We start from the raw sequence: 22,023 nt of genomic DNA on the forward strand, positions 1-22,023 counted from the left end.
ACTGAGCTGCAATCTCAAAGGGATGCCACGGTGGCGAGGATGGATGAGGTAGAACAGTGAATCAGAGATACAGAGGACAAACTTATGGAGAAAAATGAAGCAGGAAAAAAAGGCGAGACTAAGGCAAAAGAGCACAATTTAAGAATTAGAGAAATCAGTGACTCATTAAAAAGGAACAACATCAGAATCATAGGGGTCCCAGAGATGAAGAGAGAGAAAAAGGGGTTGAAGGGTTATGTGAGCAAATCATAGCAGAAAACTTTCCTAACCTGGGGAAAGACACAGACATCAAAATCCAGGAAGCACAGAGGACTCCCATTAGATTCAACAAAAACCGACCATCAAAAAGGCATATCTAGTCAAACTCACAAAATACTCAGGCAAGGAAAGACTCATGAAAGCAGCAAGGGAAAAAAAGTCCTTAACCTACAAGGGAAGACAGATCAGGTTTGCAGCAGACCTACACACAGAAACTTGGCAGGCCAGAAAAGAGTGGCAGGATATATTCAATGTGTTGAATCAGAAAAATATGCAGGCAAGAATTCTTTATCCAGCAAGGCTGTCATTCAAAATAGCAGGAGACAAATTTTCCCACACAAACAAAAATTAAAGGAGTTCGTGACCACTAAACCAGCCCTGCAAGAAATTTTAAGGGGGACTCTCTGAGGGGAGAAAAGACAAAAAAAAAAAAAAAAAAAAAAAAGAGAGAGAGAGAGAGAGAGAGAGAGAGACCAAAGCAACAAAGACTAGAAAAGACCAGAGAACACCATCAGAAACTCCAACTCTACAGACAACATAATAGCAATAGATTCACATTTTTCAGTACTCACTCAAAACGTCAATGGACTAAATGCTCCAATCAAAAGACACAGGGTAACAGAATGGATAAGAAAACAAGATCCATCTATATGCTATTTACAAGAGACCCACTTTAGACCTAAAGACACCTTCAGATTAAAAGTAAGGGATGGGGAGCCATATATCATGCTAATGGTCGCCAAGAGAAAGCTGGAGTAGCCATACTTATATCAGACGATGTAGACTTTAAAAATAAAGAGATGTAACAAGAGATGAAGAAGGGCATTATATCATAATTAAGGGGTCTATCCAACAAGAGGATCTAACAATGTAAACATTTTGGAAGCACCCAAATACATAGATCAATTAATCACAAACATAAAGAAACTCATTGATAATACCATAATAGTAGGGAACTTCAACACCCCAATTACAGTAACAGATATCTAAACAGAAAATCAACAAGGAAACAATGGCTTTGAATGACACACTGGACTGGATGGACTTACAGATATATTTAGAACATTTCATCCTAAAGCAGTGGAATTCACATTCTTCTCCAGGGCACATGGAACTTTCTCCAGAATAGATCACATACTGGGACACAAATCAGCCCTCAACAAGTACAAAAAGATCGAGACATATCATGCATATTTTCAGACCACAAGGCTGTGAAACTCGAAATCAACCACAAGAAAAAATGTGGAAAGATAAATACTTGGAGACTAAAGAACATCCTACTAAAGAATGAATGGGCTAACCAGGAAATTAAAGAGGAAATTAAAAAATACATGGAGGCCAATGAAAATGATGACACCACAGCCCAAAACCTCTGGGATGCAACAAAGGCAGTCATAAGAGGGAAGTATAAAATAGCAATCCAGGCCTTCCTAAAGAAGGAAGAAAGGCCTCAGATATACAACCTAACCTTATACCTCAAAGAACTGGAAAAACAACAGCAAATAAAACCCAAAACCAGAAGAAGACAGTTAATAATAAAGATTAGAGCTGAAATCAATGCTATCAAAACCAAAAAAAACAGTAGAATAGATCAATGAAACTAGAGCTGGTTCTTTGAAAGAATTAACAAAATTGATAAACCCTTAGCTAATTTGATCCAAAAGAAAAAGTAAAGGGCCCAAATAAATAAAATCAAGAATGAAAGAGGAGAGATCACAACAAACACAGCAGAAATAAAAACAATAATAAGAGAATATTATGTGCAATTATACACCAATAAAACGGGCAACCTGGAAGAAATAGAGAAATCCTAGAAACATATAAACTACCAAAACTGAAAGAGGAAGAAATAGAAAATTTGAACAGACCCATAAATAGTAAAGAATCGAATTAGTAATCAAAAATCTCCCAAAAAACAAGAGTCCAGGGCCAGATGGCTTTCCAGGGGATTTCTACCAAATATTTAAGGAAGAGTTAACACCTATTCTCTTGAAGCTGTTCCAAAAAATAGAAATGGAAGGAAAACTTCCAAACTCTTTCTATGAAGCCAGCATTACCTTGATTCCAAAACCAGACAAAGACCCCATTAAAAAGGAGAACTATAGACCAATTTCCCTGATGAACATGGACGCAAAATTCCTCAACAAGGTATTAGCCAACTGGATCCAACAATACATTTAAAAAATTATTCACCACAACCAAGTGGGATTTATACCTGGCATTCAGGTTCAATATCCACAAAACAATCAGTGTGATTCATCACATCAATAAAAGTAAGGACAAGAACCACATGACCCTCTCAATAGATGCAGACAAAGCATTTGACCAAATACAGCATTCTTTCTTGATAAAATCCCTCAAAGTAGGGATAGAAGGATCATACCTTGAGATCATAAACTATATATGAAAGACCCAAAGCTAATATCCTCAATGGGGAAAATCTAAGAGCTTTACCCCTAAGGTCAGGAACCAGACAAGGATGTCCACTCTTGCCACTGTTATTCAACATAGTATTGGAAGTCTTAGCCTCAGTAATCAGACAACACGAAGAAATAAAAGGCATCCAGATCAGCCAGGAGGAGGTCAAACTTTCACTCTTTGAAGGTGACATGATACTCCATATGGAAAGCCCAAAAGATTCCACCAAAAACCTGCTAGAACTGATCCATGAATTCAGCAAAGTCGCAGGATATAAAATCAATGTACAGAAATCGGTTGCATTTCTATACACCAATAATGAAGCAACAGAAAGAGAAATCAAGGAATCGATCCCATTTACAATTGCAGCAAAAGCCATAAAATGCCTAGGAATAAATCTAACCAAAGAGGTGAAAAATGTATACACTGAAAACTATAGAAAGCTTATGACAGAAATTGAAGAAGATACACACAAAATGGAAAAATATTCCATGCTCCTGGATGGGAAGACCAAATATTGTTAAAATGCCAATATGACCCAAAGCAATCTACATATCCAATGCAATACCTATTAAAATAACACCAGCATTCTTCACAGAGCTAGAACAAACAATCCTAAACTTTGTATGGAACCCATACCCATACCCTTTGTATGGAACTTTGTAAAGACCCCCAAATAGCCAAAGCAATCCTGAAAAGGAAAACCAAAGCTGGAGGCATCACAATCCTGGACTTCAAGCTGTATTACAAAGCTGTAATCATGAAGACAGTATGGTACTGGCACAAAAACAGACACTCAGATCAATGGGACAGAATAAAGAACCCAGAAATGGACCCACAAACGTATGGCCAACTAATCTTTGACAAAGCAGGAAAGAATACCCAATGGAATAAAGACAGTCTTTTCAGCAAGTGGTGCTGGGAAAACTGGACAGCGACATGCAGAGGAATGAACCTGGACCACTTTCTTACACCAAACACAAAAATAAACTCAAAATGGATGAAAGACCTAAATGGAAGACAGGAAAGTATCAAATCCGAGAGGAGAAAGCAGGTAAAAGCCTCTTCAACCTCGGCCGCAGCAACTTCTTACTCGACACCTCTCCAGAGGCAAGGAAAACAAAAGCAAAAATGAACTATTGGGACTGCATCAAAATAAAAAACTTCTGCACAGCAAAGGAAACAATCAGCAAAACCAAAAAGCAACCAACAGAATGGGAGAAGATATTTGCAAATGACATATCAGACAAAGGGTTAGCATCCAAAATCCATAAAGAACTTCTCAAACTCAACACCCAAAAAACAACTAACCCAGTGAAGAAATGGGCAAAAGACATGAAGAGACACTTCTCCAAAGAAGACATCTAGATGGCCAACCGACACATGAAAAGATGTTCAGCGTCACTCATCATCCAGGGAAATACACATCAAAACCACAATGAGATACCACCTCACACCTGTCAGAATGGCTAACATTAACAACTCGGGCAAAAACAGATGTTGGCGAGGATATGGATAAAGAGGATCTCCTTTGCACTGCTGGTGGGAATGCAGGCTGGTGCAGCCACTCTGGAAAACAGTCTGGAGGTTCCTCAAAAAATGAAAAATAGAACTACCTTACGACCCAGCCATTGCACTACTAAGCATTTATCCATGGGATACAGGTGTGCTGTTTCGAAGGGGCACATGCACCCCAGTGTTTATAGCAGCACTATCAACAATAGCCAAAGTATGGAAAGAGCTCAAATGTCCATCGATGGATGAATGGATGAAGATGTGGTATACACACACACACACGCACATGAACACAATGGAGTATCACCTGGCAATCAAAAAGAATGAAATCTTGCCATTTGCAACTATGTGGATGGAACTAGAGGGTATTATGCTAAGCAAAATTAGTCAGATAAAGACAAATATCATAGGACTTCACTCATGAGGACTTAAAGATACAAAACAGATGAACATAAGGGAAGGGAAGCAAGAATAACATAAAAACAGGGAGGCGGCCAAAACATAAGAGACTCTTAAATATAGAGAAAAAACACAGGGTTGCTGTAGGGGTTGTGGGAGGAGGGTTGGGCTAAATGGGTAAGGGGCATTAAGGAATCTACTCCTGAAATCATTGTTGCACTATATGCTAACTAATTTGGATGTAAATTTAAAAATAAATAAATTATTTTTTAAAAAGTGTGTGTGTGGGGGGGGGGGGGGAGGTCCTGGCTGGCTCAGTTGGTAGAACATGCAACTCTTGACCTCTGGGTTGTGAGTTCAAGCCCCATGCTAGGTATAGAGATTACTTAAATAAACTCTTAAGGGGCGTCTGGGTGGATCAGTTGGTCAAGCATCCGACTTCGGCTCAGGTCATGATCTCACTGCTTGTTGAGTTCAAGCCCCTCATCAGGCCTTGTGCTGACAGCTTGAAGTCTGGAGCCTACTTCAGATCCTATCTCTGTCTCTCTTTCCTCCCCTGCTCTCTGTCCCTGTCTCTCTCTCAAATAAAAAATAATAAAACATAAAAAAAATAAAACTCTTAAAAACAGACAAAAACAAAGAGCCAGGCCCATGCAGCTTTTTTTCATAGACTGTAGACTGACTCCAAACATGAGAAGTCAATGTGATAGGAAAGAATGCCCCAACATTTAAAGACGTACTTTTAAGGATTTCAGCAATATGAACAATTTGACAATGACAGAAACAAGGGATGGAAATGCTAAGAAATAATTTGGCAGGAAAGAGAGGGCTGCTAACAGTCTGATAGAGGACACTATGGGGTAAGCCAAGCTTGGGGAAAGTAGACAAATGGACAAATTGGTGGGCCTGTGTTTCAATAAAACTTTATTTACAAAAGTGGAAATGTTCTGAAGAAAGGAAGCAGGGCAGAGTTTTCTCTAGAAGCCATAGAAAGTGGAGGAGAAAAGGGAGGAGAGGAAGGGAATCTAAAGCCTCAAGACGAAACTCATCCCAAGTGGCCTGAGATGATTTATGACAAGATAACATTAAAAAAAATTTTTTTAATGTTTAATTATTTTTGGGAGAGAGACAGAGAAAGAGCAGGGGAAGGGCAGGAGAGGGAGACACAGAATCTGAAGCAGACTCCAGCTCTGAGCTGTCAGCACAGAGCCCAACCCGGGGCTCAAACTCACGGACCGCGAGATCATGACCTGAGCCAAAGTCGGACGCTTAACCGTCTGAGCCACCCAGGAGTCCCCAAACAAGAGAGCATTTTAGATGACATTGTAATAGTGGTGTATGGTGACAGATGGTAGCTACACTTGGGGTGAACACAGTATAACATATAAACTTGCTGTCCAATAACTGTGTTGTACGCCTGAAACTAATGTAATGCTGTGTCAACTATACTTCAATAAAAAAAAAATCATGACATTTTAGAAATTTCCTAAATGGAGTTCTTTTTGCCTGAGGCTCACCTGAACGGGGTTCTTGGACAATTAGAACTCTCCTCTTCTTGGTCCTCAGCTCCTTATGGGTGAGCAGGTTGGGTTTATGGAAATGATACCCTGTACACAGAGAAAGACACATCAGGCGGAACGTGCAGGGTGAAAGGGCAACCTCCCCTCAGAGTGGGACCACCACTTTCAGAGGACGGGCATGTGTGGCCCCATGGGCAGTGATGATGGTACCCAGGACCCAAACAAACTACCTCACGTCGTGCCCTGGAGGGACTGGGGATCCTCAGACCCAAGCTCAGAGCCACACCAAAGCTTCTAAACATGAAAAAACTAAGGTTGGCATAAGAGACGAATCTCCATTCTCAAGGGGAAGATGCTAGAGTACGGACTAGTGACTAGACCCCAGGGGTTAGCCACCTGCTTTTGCAAAGATAGTTTCATTGGAACATGGCTCTGCCTATTTGTTTACATTCCTCACTACACTGGCCACTACACGGGTAGCATTGCATCATTGTGTGTAGCTGCAACAGGAACACTATGGCCCACTACGCTGAAAATATTTCCTCTCTGGCCTTTTAAGGAAAAGTGTGGCCACTCCTGCTGTACCCTGTCACTCCTCAAGAGTGGGCCACATCTCCCTCTTCACTACTCTTTTCCCAAGACCAAGAACAGTTCCTGGAATGTAACAGGTGCTGAAGAAATATTTGCAGCAGAAACCTATGAATGAAGAGATTAGGCTGACTGAGGCCAGGCTCCTATAGTTGCCCAGCATCATGTCTCTACGCAAGATTTTCTGATCAGGGTCCAGTGGTGCCCACTCCTCCTCGGGGAAGTCCACTGCTACTTCCTCAAAGGTCGCTGAATCCTGAAACATCACACACATTTGGGCTCAGCCAAGGCCCATCTCCATCAGTGTCCCAGGAAGGTGGGGTGTGAGGATGGCCCCAGAAGACCAAGGAATGGGACATTCAGATGGGGCAGGGGCGATTCCTCACCTCTCGTCTCTCTCCACTCACACATCCTCAGCAATCTCATCTGGCCTCATTGATTTATTAGCTCTTCAACAAGGGGTTGAACTTTTCTCTGTGCAACTAGTCTGTGATCCCATCCAGCCTGGGTCCCCTAGGCGAGACACCACACAGCCCTGAGCCTATGGAGGCTTGGGACAAATACTCAGTAAATGAATGAATTATGTCTCCATGAATTCCTGAGACAAAGTCAGCACATAGCCTTTTCTTGGTTTTCTGCCATAGCTCTGAAGCTCTGAAGTGACTATTGAGCTAGTATGAACAGGCGCTGAAAAACATTCACAAATACTGAGCATTCTCTGGGAAATCCCTTAGCCACCACCATTCATTAGAGGCTAATGGTCCTGAGGAGTATGGAGACAAGTCCTGGTCAGGTTGGAAGGCTCCAGGCCACAAAAGGAGACACAGCCAACATCAGGGAGGGAGATGTCACATTGGAATGAGGGGATTTTTTTATGTTTGTTTACTTATTTTGAGAGAGAGAGAGAATGTGTGTGTGCATGAGCAGGGGAGGGGCAGGGAGAGGAAGAGAGAGAATCCCAACAGGCTCTGTGCTGTCAGCGCAGAGCCTGAAGTGGGGATCAAACTCGCAGACCATGAAGCATGAGCCAAACTCAAGACTTGGCCACTTAACTGACTGAGCCACCCAAGCACCCCAAGGGGGATTTTGATTTAATATGATTACCTATGACCAGGTTGTCAGCAACCCTGGAGCCATCACTTCAGCCTCCACAATTCCTTCCTGGACACAGGTGGACTAGACCAGGCATTGCTAGAGGACAAGAGGTGGATGTGAGAAGCTGGCCATGCCCTAGACTCCAGCTAGCACCTGCCTGGAGGCTGTATCACATGACCCATGACCTCACACACAAACAAAGCAAGGCCATGGCAATCCTGTCTCTCACAACCAGAAAAGAGGCCTGGGGGCCTTGCTGTCCATGAGGAAGGCTTGAAACCTCCTGTGATGTTGAGGGTACTCAAGTTCAGAGAAGTTTACCAAGTCAATTGCCCAAGTTAATAAAAAGAATACAAGGTATAATGTAATTCTATACCTCAAACATCTCAAGCCCTAAAGGCCCCAACCCTAATGCAGGCAGACTGGGGGCTCCTGTGGCTCCACTCCCACCTTGTCCTGGCCTTTGGAAGCCCTGAAGGAAAAGGGTCTCAGGAAAATGAAAGTGGGGGGGGGGGGGCGGGGGGGGTAGTGGTGATCTAGCTCCACGCAGATGCTCAACAGGGAGGAAAGCCCGTGCAGGTGTGGCTGGAGCTTGTGACCTGGGTGTCTGGAGAGGAGAGTGATGGGAGAGGGTGGCAGAGGGGCCAGGAGCCTGGTCAAGATCAGGGCAAACAAGCCTAGATCCAATCTGGATTTACACCTTGTGACTGGCAGGCTAGCAGGAGTTTTCTAAGAATTTTCTATTCCTATTTATATTTTTAAAGAACATACTAGCAAGGGGGACAAACTATATAAGAGACTTTTTTAAAATTGAATTTATTGTTATTATTACTATTTTTTTGTAATTTACATTCGTTAGTTAGCATATAGCACAACGATTTCAGGAGTAGATTCCTTAATGCCCCTTACCCATTTAGCCCATCCCCCTCTCACAACCCCTCCAGCAACCCTCTGTTTGTTCTCCATATTTAAGTCTCTTATATTTTGGCCCCCTCCCTGTTTTTATGTTATTCTTGCTTCCTTTCCCTTATGTTCATCTGTTTTGTATCTTTGAGTCCTCATGAGTGAAGTCCTATGATATTTGTCTTCCTCTGACTAATTTTGCTTAGCATAATACCCTCTAGTTCCATCCACATAGTTGCAAATGGCAAGATTTTGTTCTTTTTGATTGCCAGGTAATACTCCATTGTATATATATACCACATTTTCTTTATTCATTCATCCATCAATGGACATTTGGGCTCTTTCCATACTTTGGCTATTGTTGATAGTGCTGCTATAAACACTGGGGTGCATGTGCCCCTTCGAAACAGCATACCTGTATCCCTTAGATAAATACCTAGTAGTGCAATGGCTGGGTCGTAGGGTAGTTCTATTTTTCTTTTTTTTTTTTTTTTTAACTTTTTTTTTTTTTTTTTTTTTTTTGGGTCAGAGAGAGACAGAGCATGAACGGGGGAGGGGCAGAGAGAGAGGGAGACACAGAATCGGAAACAGGCTCCAGGCTCCGAGCCATCAGCCCAGAGCCTGACGCGGGGCTCGAACTCACGGACCGCGAGATCGTGACCTGGCTGAAGTCAGACGCTTAACCGACTGCGCCACCCAGGCGCCCCACTATTTTTCATTTTTTGAGGAACCTCCAGACTGTTTTCCAGAGTGGCTGCACCAGCCTGCATTCCCGCCAGCAGTGCAAAGGAGATCCTCTTTCTCCACATCCTCGCCAACATCTGTTGTTGCCCGAGTTGTTAATGTTAGCCATTCTGACAGGTGTGAGGTGGTATCTCATTGTGGTTTTGATGTGTATTTCCCTGGATGATGAGTGACGCTGAACATCTTTTCATGTGTCGGTTGGCCATCTGGATGTCTTCTTTGGAGAAGTGTCTCTTCATGTCTTTTGCCCATTTCTTCACTGGATTCTTTGTTTTTTGGGTGTTGAGTTTGAGAAGTTCTTTATGGATTTTGGATGCTAACCCTTTGTCTGATATGTCATTTGCAAATATCTTCTCCCATTCTGTTGGTTGCCTTTTAGCTTTGCTGATTGTTTTCTTTGCTGTGCAGAAGTTTTTTATTTTGATGCAGTCCCAATAGTTCATTTTGCTTTTGTTTTCCTTGCCTCCGGAGAGGTGTCGAGTAAGAAGTTGCTGCGGCCGAGGTTGAAGAGGTTTTGGCCTGCTTTCTCCTCTCGGATTTGATGCTTTCCTGTCTTCCATTTAGGTCTTTCATCCATTTTGAGTTTATTTTTGTGTTTGGTGTAAGAAAGTGGTCCAGGTTCATTCTTCTGCATGTCGCTGTCCAGTTTTCCCAGCACCATTTGCTGAAGAGACTGTCTTTGTTCCATTGGGTATTCTTTCCTGCTCTGTCAAAGATTAGTTGGCCATACGTTTGTGGGTCCATTTCTGGGTTCTTTATTCTGTCCCATTGATCTGAGTGTCTGTTTTTGTGCCAGTACCATACTGTCTTCATGATTACAGCTTTGTAATACAGCTTGAAGTCCAGGATTGTGATGCCTCCAGCTTTGGTTTTCCTTTTCAGGATTGCTTTGGCTATTTGGGGGTCTTCACAAAGTTCCATACAAAGGGTATGGGTATGGGTTCCATACAAAGTTTAGGATTGTTTGTTCTAGCTCTGTGAAGAATGCTGGTGTTATTTTAATAGGTATTGCATTGAATATGTAGATTGCTTTGGGTCATATCGGCATTTTAACAATATTTGGTCTTCCCATCCAGGAGCATGGAATATTTTTCCATTTTGTGTGTATCTTCTTCAATTTCTGTCATAAGCTTTCTATAGTTTTCAGTGTATACATTTTTCACCTCTTTGGTTAGATTTATTCCTAGGCATTTTATGGCTTTTGCTGCAATTGTAAATGGGATCGATTCCTTGATTTCTCTTTCTGTTGCTTCATTATTGGTGTATAGAAATGCAACCGATTTCTGTGCATTGATTTTATATCCTGCGACTTTGCTGAATTCATGGATCAGTTCTAGCAGGTTTTTGGTGGAATCTTTTGGGCTTTCCATATGGAGTATCATGTCACCTTCAAAGAGTGAAAGTTTGACCTCCTCCTGGCCGATCTGGATGCCTTTTATTTCTTTGTGTTATCTGATTGCTAAGGCTAAGACTTGCAATACTATGTTGATAACAGTGGCAAGAGTGGACATCCCTGTCTTGTTCCTGACCTTAGGGGGAAAGCTCTCAGTTTTTCCCCATTGAGGATGATATTAGCATTGTCTTTTTATGTTTTTATTTTACTTTTGAGTGCGAGTGTGGGAGGGACAGAGAGAGAGGGAGACACAGAATCTGAAGCAGGCTCCAGGCTCTGAGTGGTCAGCATAGAGCCTGACGAGGGGCTTGAACTCACAGACTGAGATCATGACCTGAGCCGACGTGGGACGCTTAACCAACTGAGCCACCCAGGCGCCCCAAGAGACTCTTAAATACAGAGAACAAACTAAGGGTTTCTGGGGGGGATGTTGGAAGGGGGGCTGGGCTACAGCGGTGAGGGGCATTAAGGAGGACACTTGTTGGGATGAGCACTGGGTATTATATGTAAGTGATGAATTACTAAATTCTATTCCTGAAATTATTAATACATTATATGTTAACTAAGTTGGATTTAAATTTTTTAAAGTGAAAAATAAAAAAAGATCATACTGGCAGCTGTTCATAGGACAGAACAGGGAAAGAGACAGTAAAAGTGGGGGTGGATGGTAAGGGGCAACAGCAGGGTCCAGGTGAGAATGGGGACTCCTTGGGAGCAGAAGAGATGATTGTACACATATTGAAGGAAATGTCAAAGGATCTGCTAGAGTTAGATTGGGATGAAAAGTGAGAAGAGGGGGAGATGTGTAGCCAGTTTTGAGAACTTAGAGAAACCACAGAAGGTTTTTATACTCACAATGTCAAGCTTCACACCCAAACCCTGTGCTCCTGGAAAACTGTGATGGGCAAGAAATTCCCCAGCCCTTTTTGTGTTCTGGGAAATGCCCGAATACAATGAAACACCCTTCCCTGCATGACTTAGATAGGGCAGGATGATGACCCCTTGTTTACCTTTGACAATGCCAGGCACAGACCATCCAAATTCCCACCTTTGTCTCATGAATGAGTAGCTCCACTGTTTGTCCCCACTAAACTACTTAGATAAAATGCCTCTGAATTTGAGTTCACTAAACTTCAGCCAAGCTTCTCTCCTCCTGAACTCACCCCTGAGCACAGGGACTCAGATCAACCCTCTACAGCCCCTCCCCGACAATCAGTTGACCTCCCTGACCAACTAGCCTATCACCCCACCCACTTATCCCACTTTCCGGTCTTGTAAATTCTTTCCTATTAAAGAAAAGCTCTTTAGTGCCAGTGTTTAGGATGGGAGTATTCTGCCTACAGCAATGGTCTCTCCTTACAAAACCACTAAACTGGATAGGTGGTGGTGCTACCACCCTAAGAGGGAAAGATTAAGAAAAGGCAAATTCGACAGTCTCTTCAACAGATGATTTTGGGAAAGCTGGACAGTGACATGCAGGAAGAATGAAACTGGACCACTTTCTTCCACCATACACAAAAATAAATTCAAAATGGGTGAAAGACCTAAATGTGAGACTGGAAGCCATCAAACTCCTAGAGGAGAAAACCGGCAGCGACCTCTTTGACCTGGGCTGGAGCAACTTCTTACTAGATAGGTCACTGGAGGCAAGGGGAACAAAAGCAAACATGAACTATTGGGACTTCAACAAGATAAAAAGCCTATGCACAGTGAAGGAAATGGTCAATGAAACTAAAAGCCAACCTACAAAATGGGAGAAGATATCTGCAAATGACATATCTTTTTTTCAGTTTATTAATTTTGAGAGAGAGAGAGGGGCACCTGGGTGACTCAGTCAGTTAAGCATCGAACTTCAGCTCAGGTCATGATTCCACAGTTAGTGATTCCGAGCCCCACATCAGGTGAGCATGAGCCCTGCTTTGGGTGAGCCACACTTTTCTCTCTCTCTCTCTCTCCCTCTCTCTGCCCCTCACTCACTTGTAGCCTCTCTCTCTCAAAAAGAGAGAGAGAGAGAAAGGCAGAGAGAGAGAGAAAGAGAGGCAGGGAAAACATCCCAAACAGACTCCTTGCTGTTAGCACAGAGCCCAACGGGGGTTTGGCGGGGCGCCTCAATCTCACAAATCGTGAGATCATGACCTGAGCTGAAATCAAGAGTCAGTCGCTTAACCAACTGAGCCACCCAGGTGCCCCACAAATAACATATCTGAAAAAGGATTAGTATCCAAAATCTATTAAAAAAAACATCAAACTCAGGCTGTCTGGGTGGCTCAGTTGGCTGAGCTGAGCAGTTGAGCATCAGACTCTTGATTTTGGCTCAGTTCACGATCCTAGGGTTGCAGGATCAAGCCCCCCCATGGGGCTTGGCAATGAGTGTGGAGCCTGCTTAAGATTCTCTCAGTTTCCCTTTGCCCCTCCCCCCCCCACTCACATGCTTTCTCTCTCAAAATAAATAAATAAGCTTCAAAAAAATTTTTTTAAATAAAAATAGAACTACCCTATGACCCAGCAATTACATTACTTGGTATTTACCCAAAGGATACAAAAATACTGATTCAAAGGGACACATGCACCCCAATGTTTATTGCAGCATTATCAACAATAGTCAAATTATGGAAAGAGCCCAACTGTCTATCAACTGATGAATGGATAAAGAAGATGTGGTACACATGTACAATGGAATATTACTCAGTCATCAAATTGAATGAAATCTTGCTATTTGCAGTGACATGGATGGAGCTAGAATGTATTATGCTAAGCGAAAGAAGTCAATCAGAGAATGACAAATACCATGTGATTTCACTCATATGTGGAATTTAAGAAACACAAGAGATGAACATAAGAGAAGGGGGAAAAAAGAGAGGGAAGCAAACCATAAGAGACTCAACTATAGAGAACAAACTGAGGGTTGGTGAGGGAGTTGGGCAAGGGATGGGCTAAATGGGTGATGGATATTAAGGAGGGCACTAGTGATGAGCACTGGGTGTTAGCTGTAAGTGATAAATTACTTTTTTTTAACATTAATTATTAAGAGACAGAGAGAGACAGAGCATGAGCATGGGAGGGGCAGAGAGAGGGGGAGACACAGAATCCGAAGCAGGCTCCAGGCTCTGACCTGTCAGCACAGAGCCCGACGTGGGGCTCAAACTCACAAACCACGAGATCATTGGCCTGAGCCAAAGTCAGATGCTTAACCAACTGAGCCACCCAGGTACCCCTGTAAGTGATAAATTACTAAATTCTACTCCTGAAACCAATATTACACTATATGTTAACTAACTAGAATTTAAGTAAAAAGCTGAAACAAAAAAAAAGGTGGCAAATTGTTCAAGGTGAAGTCTTACAGGAAAACATATATATTTTGTATAATATGTGAAAATTATTATGTATATATCATATACAATATACCTTACAGATACACAGAACATTTAACATATTTTATGTATGGCATATTTTCCCATCAAATCAGAAGGGGTGGCTCAGATGGTTAAGCAGCTGACTCTTGACTTCAGCTCAAGTCATGATCCCACAGTTCGTGGGTTCAAGCCCAACACTGGGCTCTGCACTGGCAGTGCACACCTGCTTGAGATTCTCTCTCTCCCTCTCTCTCTGCTCCTCCCCTGCTTGTGTGTTCTTTCTCTCTCTCAAAATAAATAAATAAACTATTAAAAAGAAGGGGGAGGGGTTATATAGCAACAGAGAGCCCAGGCACTAAGGAACTAGGGAGCACAGAGAGGGAGTACGGCTATCCATCTGACCACTGTCTCCCACATCATGGCAATAGAGGAAGGGATGGACAGCTGGAGGGTTCAGGAAAGGAAGGGAAATTTCCTCCTAGGGCAGGGCAACTCCCACAAGGTATGCTCCCCCTTAGAGAGGCTTTTGGGGGAATTGAGACTTTGGGGGCAATCTTTTTGTAAGAGGTATATCAAGACCTATTGTTTAGTTTGTGGGAATAATGTGGGTTGGCAGGAGTAATTTCAAAACTAGGTAGACCAGCAGGCCAAGGGAGGGCTTCTAGGGGATAACTTATCTGGGTTCCAAGTTCAGACCACCAATCCCTTGGCACTGGGTAGAAAAACTGTCTTAGCCACAGATGACAAAGGATGACTAGAGGCCACTGATAGTTGGGAGTGTGCTGGGATATTGGAATTTATGTCTACTAAAATTTTAAATAGTCCTATGCCTTCAACTAGCAACTTGTAGGACCGTAGCCAAGAGAAGCTCTGGCATCTGTGCAGATAGATAGATAGATACATGTGTGTATGTTCAAGCTTGTTCGTTAAAAACTGTTTATAATAGGTAAAAACTGGAACCAATTGAAATATATATTACATTATAGCAAGGGCCCAAATAATTATCATATATTCATACTGTGGGAAACGATTATGGTGTTTAAATTTTTTTTTTTAACATTTATTTATTTTTGAGACAGAGAGAGACAGAGCATGAACAGGGGAGGGGCAGAGAGAGAGAGGGAGACACAGAATCTGAAACAGGCTCCAGGTTCTGAGCTGTCAGCACAGAGCCCGACGCGGGGCTAGAACTCACAGACTGCGAGATCATGACCTGAGCCGAAGTCAGACGCTTAACCAACCGAGCCACCCAGGCGCCCCTGATTATGGTGTTTAAAACAAAAACTGATACAGATCTGAAGGTAAAGTATAAATATATTTACATAATTTATAAAATATGTATATGCAGAAAGGTATATACATGCATTAAAAATGACTGTTAGGCAGGGGCGCCTGGGTGGCTCAGTCGGTTGGGCATCCAACTTCGGCCCAGGTCATGATCTGACAGTTCGTGGGTTCGAGCTCCCGGTCAGGCTCTGTGCTGACAGCTCAGAGCTCAAAGTCTGGAGCCTGCTTTGAATTCTGTATCTCCCTCTCTCTCTCTGCCCCTTCCCTACTCACACTCTGTCTCTCAAAAATAAACATTGAAAAAAAATTTTTTAATAAAAAAAAGAAAATGACTGTCAGGCAAAGGACTTGAACAGATATTTCTCCAAAGAAGGCATATAGGGGCGCCTGGGTGGCTCAGTCAGTTAAGTGTCGGACTCTTGGTTTCAGCTCAGGTCATGATCTCATGGTTTGTGAATTTGAGCCCCATGTCAGGCTCTGCACTGCCAGTGCAGAGGGGATTCTCTCTCTCCCCTCTCTCTCTGCCCCTACCCCACTTGTGCTCTCTCTCTCAAAATAAATAAATAAACATTAAAATAAAGACATACATATGGTCAATAAGCACATAAGATGTTCAACATCATTAATCATCAGGGAAATGCAAATCAAACCCATAAGGAAATGCTACTTCATATCTATTAGGATAGCTATTACCAAAAAAATAAAAATACGGGCACCTGGGTGGCTCAGTCAGTTAAGCGTCCAACTTCAGCTCAGGTCGTGATCTCACAGTCTGTGGGTTTGAGCCTTGTGTCAGGCTCTGTGTTGACAGCTTGAAGCCTGGAGCCTGCTTCAGATTCTATGTCTCCCTCTCTCTCTGCCCCTCCCCTGCTTGCTCTCTCTCTCTCTCTCTCTCTCTCTCTCAAAAATAAACACACACTAAAAAAAACTTTAATAAAAAATAAATAAATTGGGGCGCCTGGGTGGCTCAGTCGGTTGGGCGTCCGACTTTAGCTCAGATCATGATCTCACAGCTCGTGGGTTCGAGCCCCACGTCGGGCCTTGTGCTGACAGCCTGGAGCCTGCTTCAGATTCTGTGTCTCCCTCTCTCTCTGCCCCTAACCCGTTCGCATTCTGTCTCTGTCTCTCTCAAAAATAAAAATAAACATTAAAAATAAATAAATAAATAAATAAATAAATAAATAAATAAATAAAAATGTTTTTAAATGTTTTAAGAAAAAATACTCATTGCTGATGGTAATGTGAAATGGTACAGCCACTGTAGAGAATAGTGTTGTGGTTCCTCAAAAAGCTTAACATCGAATTACCATATGATCCAGTAATTCCACTTCTGAGTATATATCCAAAAGGACTGAAAGCAGAAACTTGAAGAGATATTTGTAAACCAATGTTCGTAGCGGCATGATTCACAAAAGCCAAAAGGTGGACAACCCAAATGAACAGAAAAACAAAATGTATACACTTAAGGTTGAATAATGTTATAGTTATATTTATATATTATATTATATAAAATTCTTGTGTAAATAAATGTAAGTACGTAGAATATATATTTATATATTACATCTATATTAAATATAAGTTCATTTTACAATATAAATTATAAAATATATACAAAATGTAAATATACAAAAATGTAAAATATGCAAAATACATAACTATATAATATGAAATATATAAAAATATAACAAGATATAAAATATGCAAAATATAAACATATATAAACTATGTCTATAATAAATATATAAATATAATATTATTCAACCTTACAAAGGAATAAAATCCTGATACATGCTACAACATGCGTGTATTTTAGAACATTACGCTAAGTGAAATAATCTAGACACAAAAGAACGATATTGCACGATTCCACTTATATGAGGTACCAACAATAGTCCAGTTTAGAGAGAAAGAAAATAGAATAGAGATTACCAGGGGCTGGGAGTTAGGGTTACGGTAAGTTTTGTTGTTTTTTTTTTTTTAATTTTTTAAAAATGTTTTTATTTATTTCTGAGACAGAGAGTGAGTGGGGAAGGGGCAGAGAGAGAGGGAGACACAGAATCTGAAACAGGCTCTGAGCTGTCAGCACAGAACCCGCCGCTGGGATCGAACTCACGGACTGTGAGATCATGACCTGAGCTGAAGTCCGACGCTTCACCGACTGAGCCACCCAGGCGCCCCATGGGGAGTTATTTCTTTTCAATGAGAACAGTTTCATTTGGGGAAAATGAAAAAGTTTTGAAGATGCGTGGTGGTAACGGTCGCACAATAATGTGATTGTACTTAACGCCAATGAACAGTACCCTCAAGAAAGGTTAAAGGGAAATTTTTATGATATGTACATTTGACCACAATAAAAAAAAAAAAAGAAAAATGACGGCAAGGCCACACTGCCATCAGTAACACTGGAGGCCTACAAAGCAGGACATTGTATTTTATGTGCACTTGGCAGGGAGAGTGTGAAGGGAACCGTTAACATTCTTACTATAGTTTCTGAATTATTTGAATGTTAACAAAAACAACATACCCATGCATCACTTGTGTAATCAAGAAAAACAGTCAAGCGCAAACAAACATAATGCACGTAGCTGAGGCGTCACCTCTGCACACAGCTAATCTCACGGATCAGAGTCACTTTTGCCTTCTTTCCAACCAAGGGAAGAGCTTTTTAAATCAAGAGTCTATATGGAAACCAATTTGACAGTAAATTTCATATATTAAAAAAATAAATCAAAAAAATAAATAATAAAAATAAAAACTAAAAGTGTAAAAAAAAAAAAAAAAGCCTCTGTTGACAGCAGTCCACTCTTTTATGGCAAAAAATAAAAAAAGAGTCTACACTCTTCCCAGGGGAGCCTGGATGGCTCAGTCCCTTTAAGCGCGGGACTCCTGCCTTAGGCTCAGGTCATGATCTCACGGCTCCTGAGTTCAAGCCCCGCATCAGGCTCTCTGCCCGCTTCCCCCCACGTCCGCACAGACGCGCGCGCTCTCGCTCTCTCTCTATCTCAACTAAACAAACTTAAAAAAAAATACAAAACCTTTAAAAAAATAAAAAATAAAACTCGACCGCGAGGGCAGACCCTTGGAGGAGAGGTATAGCTGATGTGCGAAGTACAGAAGTGAATAACTTTAACTGTAAGGCTTGTTACTTACATTTTCACTTACTTCATTTCATTTTCTTCATTACACTGTTTTATTGACCCTCACGCTAGAATCCTGAGAAAGCATTTTCCCAAATGAATTTATCAAACGTAATTCCCCAAAATTAAGTTTAAGATATTCTCACCTCAGCAATTCTCACAAAAGCCACAAGTGAAATTCTCCCGTCTAACGAAGGCAGAAGGGGACACCCTGGAAGTAGATTTCACCAACACCTCTCACTCCCGCCCCAACCGACACCCCCAGTTCAGAAGGTCGGAAGGACCCCGAGAAGCGACCAACGTCCGTTGACCTCCACGCTCGCGAGACCCAGCCCCTGCCGGGGCGCGCGGCCGCGGACTCAGTCCCCGCCCCCCCGCCAGGGCCCCGCCCCCACCGAGACCACGCCCTCGCCGGCCACGCACCCCACAGAGGCCCGCCTCCGAGAGGCCCCGTTTGCCCACCCTGACCAAGACCCCGCCTTCCGCGAGCCTCGCATCCTCGCCGTAGTCAAACCCACTCCCCAGAGGCCCTTCTCCCAGCTCTAGCTCCGACCTCGCACCTGCAGCCGCCCTTCTGTGCCGCAGGCAAATAAAGAGAAAAACCGTAAAGGGAAGTTGGCCGCTGCTCAGGTCCCAAGCACTCCACTTCCGGTCTCGGGGCTTAAAGGTGGAAGGAAGGCTCCGGCAGGACTTAGCGGCGCCGAGGCCGAGGGCACGGACTTCGGCGCGGGACCAGAACGGTACAGAGTCGGGGCGCCTGGGTGGCGCAGTCGGTTGAGCGTCCGACTTCAGCCAGGTCACAATCTCGCGGCCCGTGAGTTCGAGCCCCGCGTCGGGCTCTGGGCTGATGGCTCGGAGCCTGGAGCCTGTTTCCGATTCTGTGTCTCCCTCTCTCTCTGCCCCTCCCCCGTTCATGCTCTGTCTCTCTCTGTCCCAAAAATAAATAAAAAACGTTGAAAAAAAAAAAAATTTAGAACGGTACAGAGTCGGTTGGACCGAGCCTCGCGCCCACCTCGGACCAGTCAGGCAGCTCCCAATCAAAAAATGCTGTTCTCTGAGTTCTTGCAGCGGGGTTCAAGGATGTACTAAGCTTGGAGGTGCTTTGTTATGAAGCAGTTGATACCTGATACATCCTTTTCACTATTCTTTAAAAACTTCTTTGCCCCTTCTCAGAGGTTTTTGGTATTACCTTTGAACTTGTGGTACATTTCTGTAGTAGTCTTGGGACCGTTGGCCTTATGTTTTAAATCTTTCCGTTTTTATATGGCAAATAGTGAAGCATTTTTAGACTCATTAAGTATGAACATGTTTAGATCTTTTATATATTTCACTTGCTGGTTTTTGTGTGGTCACCATCACTTTTTGTTTTTACTTAAGTTTTTATGTGTTTAAGTAATCTCTACACACAACGTGGGGTTTTGAACTCAGGAACCCAAGATCAGGAGTCGCATGCTCTTGTGACTGAGCCAGCCAAATGCCCCAACCATCACTTCCCTTGATAATGCTTTTCCTTTCATTTATTCAAGTCATGCCTTCACAGAACTCTTTTTTCAACTGGGGAGGAAGGCAGATGGTAAAACAAACATACAAGAAAACATTTCCTATGTGAGTGCCACATTGGAATGTACTATTTCTAGTATGTTTACAAACTGAATCCTGTGGAGATTTATTCAATCATTTCTTTTTAAACCTCTTAAAAAGGGGCTCCTGGGTGGCTCTGTTAAGAGTCTGACTTTGGGGGCGCCTGGGTGGCTCAGTCGGTTAAGCGTCCAACTTCCGCTCAGGTCATGATCTGGCGGTTCATGAGTTCAAGCCGGTTCGTGAGTTCAAGCCCTGCGTCGGGCTCTGTGCTGACAGCTCAGAGCCTGGAGCCGGTTTCAGATTCTGTGTCTCCCTCTCTCTCTCTGACCCTCCCCCATTCATGCTCTGTCTCTGTCTCAAAAATAAATAAATGTTAAAAAAAAAAATTAAAAAAAAAAGAGTCTGACTTTGGCTCAGGTCATGATCTTACCATCCATGAGCTCAAGCTCCATGTAAGGCTCTGTGCTGAGAGCTCAGAGCCTGGATCCTCCTTCAGATTTTGTCTCTCCCTCTCTCTTTGCCCTGCCCTCTCTCCCCAAAATAATAAACATTAAATTTTTTAAAATAAGAAATACCAAAAAAAAAAAAGTTGACCTTAAAAATTATTTTACTAGCAAAATATAGGTTTATTCAAGAATGGCCAACAATTACAATTTGGGACAAGCAAACAATGGCAAAAACCATAGTATAGCCCAACAAAGTAGAGGAATGTTATTTCATGGAAAAGAGTAAATTGGGAGGGGTTGTTTTGAATCAGTCTGACTGACAGACAAAAGCAAGAGTTGAGAGTGATGAGGAGTTTCCCATCTGCTGAGTTGCCTGGGTAGTCAATTTCTTGCATGAGACACAATGTACATCATTCCCTGTTGGGGCTTGTGACAGTTCTTCCTGTAGTTAACATGGAGTAGTAGAGTTAGACCTATCCCTTCTGGCCTCTTGACTCCATTTTAGTGAGGTTTCCCTTTATTTTCACAACAGGAAACAAATTTATAGTTTAAATTTTATTTTATTTTTTAAGATTTTATTTATCATTAAAGATTTTATTTTTAAGTAATCTCTATACCCAACATGGGGCTCAAACTCACAACCCCAAGATCAAGAGTTGCATGTTACACAAACTGAGCCAGCCAAGTGCCCCCTATAGTTTAAATTTTTAAGAACTTTTGGGGTGCCTGGGTGGCTCTGTCAGTTAAGCGTCCAACTTCAGCTTAGGTCATGATCCCACTGCTCATGGGTTAAAACCCCCGCACTGGGCTCTGTGCTGACAGCTCAGAGCCTGGAGCCTGCTTCCAATTCTGTGTCTTCCGGTCTCTCTGCCCACCCCCCCCCCCCCCCCCGCCCCCGCGCTCGCTCTCTCTCTCTCTCTCTCTCTCTCTCTCTCTCAAAAAGTTAAATAAACCTTAAATAGAATCATATATACACTGGAGCAAGGCTTCTTTTCATACAACATGTTTTTAAGATCATCCATGCTCATGTCCTTTTAAAAGTTCTCATTAAAGGGCAAGGGGCACTAAGGAGGACATTTGTTGGCATGAGCTCTGGGTGTTATATGTAAGTGATGAATCACTCAATTCTAGTTCGGAAATCATTATTACACTACATGTTAACCAACTTGGATGTAAATTTAAAAAAATTTATTAACAGTTTTTTTCAAGTAAAAATTAAAATAAAAGTTCTCTTTTAAAAAGAAAAGAAAAGCCCTTTTCCTGTCCCACTATACTTTTGGGTTATAACATCAGCCTAGTGCTTGGGGCAAAGGAGCAGCGGGGAGATGGAAGGAGCAGCAGATGAGAAAACTGAGGTCCAGAGTCATCTGGACCCATTACTTCCAC

At 42.5% G+C, this 22,023-nt stretch overlaps 1 protein-coding gene across 8 annotated transcripts in view; it reads right to left on the minus strand.

The window, feature by feature from the left end:
- The window catches only part of LOC109254155 (zinc finger protein 846-like), a 110,570-nt gene extending 91,615 nt beyond the window's left edge, over positions 1-18,955 (minus strand). For 6 of the 8 annotated variants that reach the window (XR_008420574.1, XR_008420579.1, XR_008420580.1 and 3 more), the window contains exons 1-2: positions 18,757-18,955; positions 6,108-6,197 (exon numbers count right to left, since the gene is read on the minus strand). The gene's annotated coding sequence lies outside the window, so the exon portion shown is untranslated. Of the gene's footprint in view, positions 1-6,107; positions 6,198-6,340; positions 6,405-18,756 lie in introns of all 8 variants that reach the window. The other 2 variants (XR_008420575.1, XM_053898192.1) reach the window with 2 other exon arrangements.
- Between the last annotated feature and the right edge of the window lie 3,068 nt (positions 18,956-22,023).

The sequence above is a fragment of the Panthera pardus genome, unplaced genomic scaffold, assembly GCF_024362965.1.
Source record: "Panthera pardus isolate Hobbes unplaced genomic scaffold, ASM2436296v1 HiC_scaffold_8, whole genome shotgun sequence".
In the NCBI taxonomy this organism is placed as follows: Eukaryota; Metazoa; Chordata; class Mammalia; order Carnivora; family Felidae; genus Panthera; species Panthera pardus.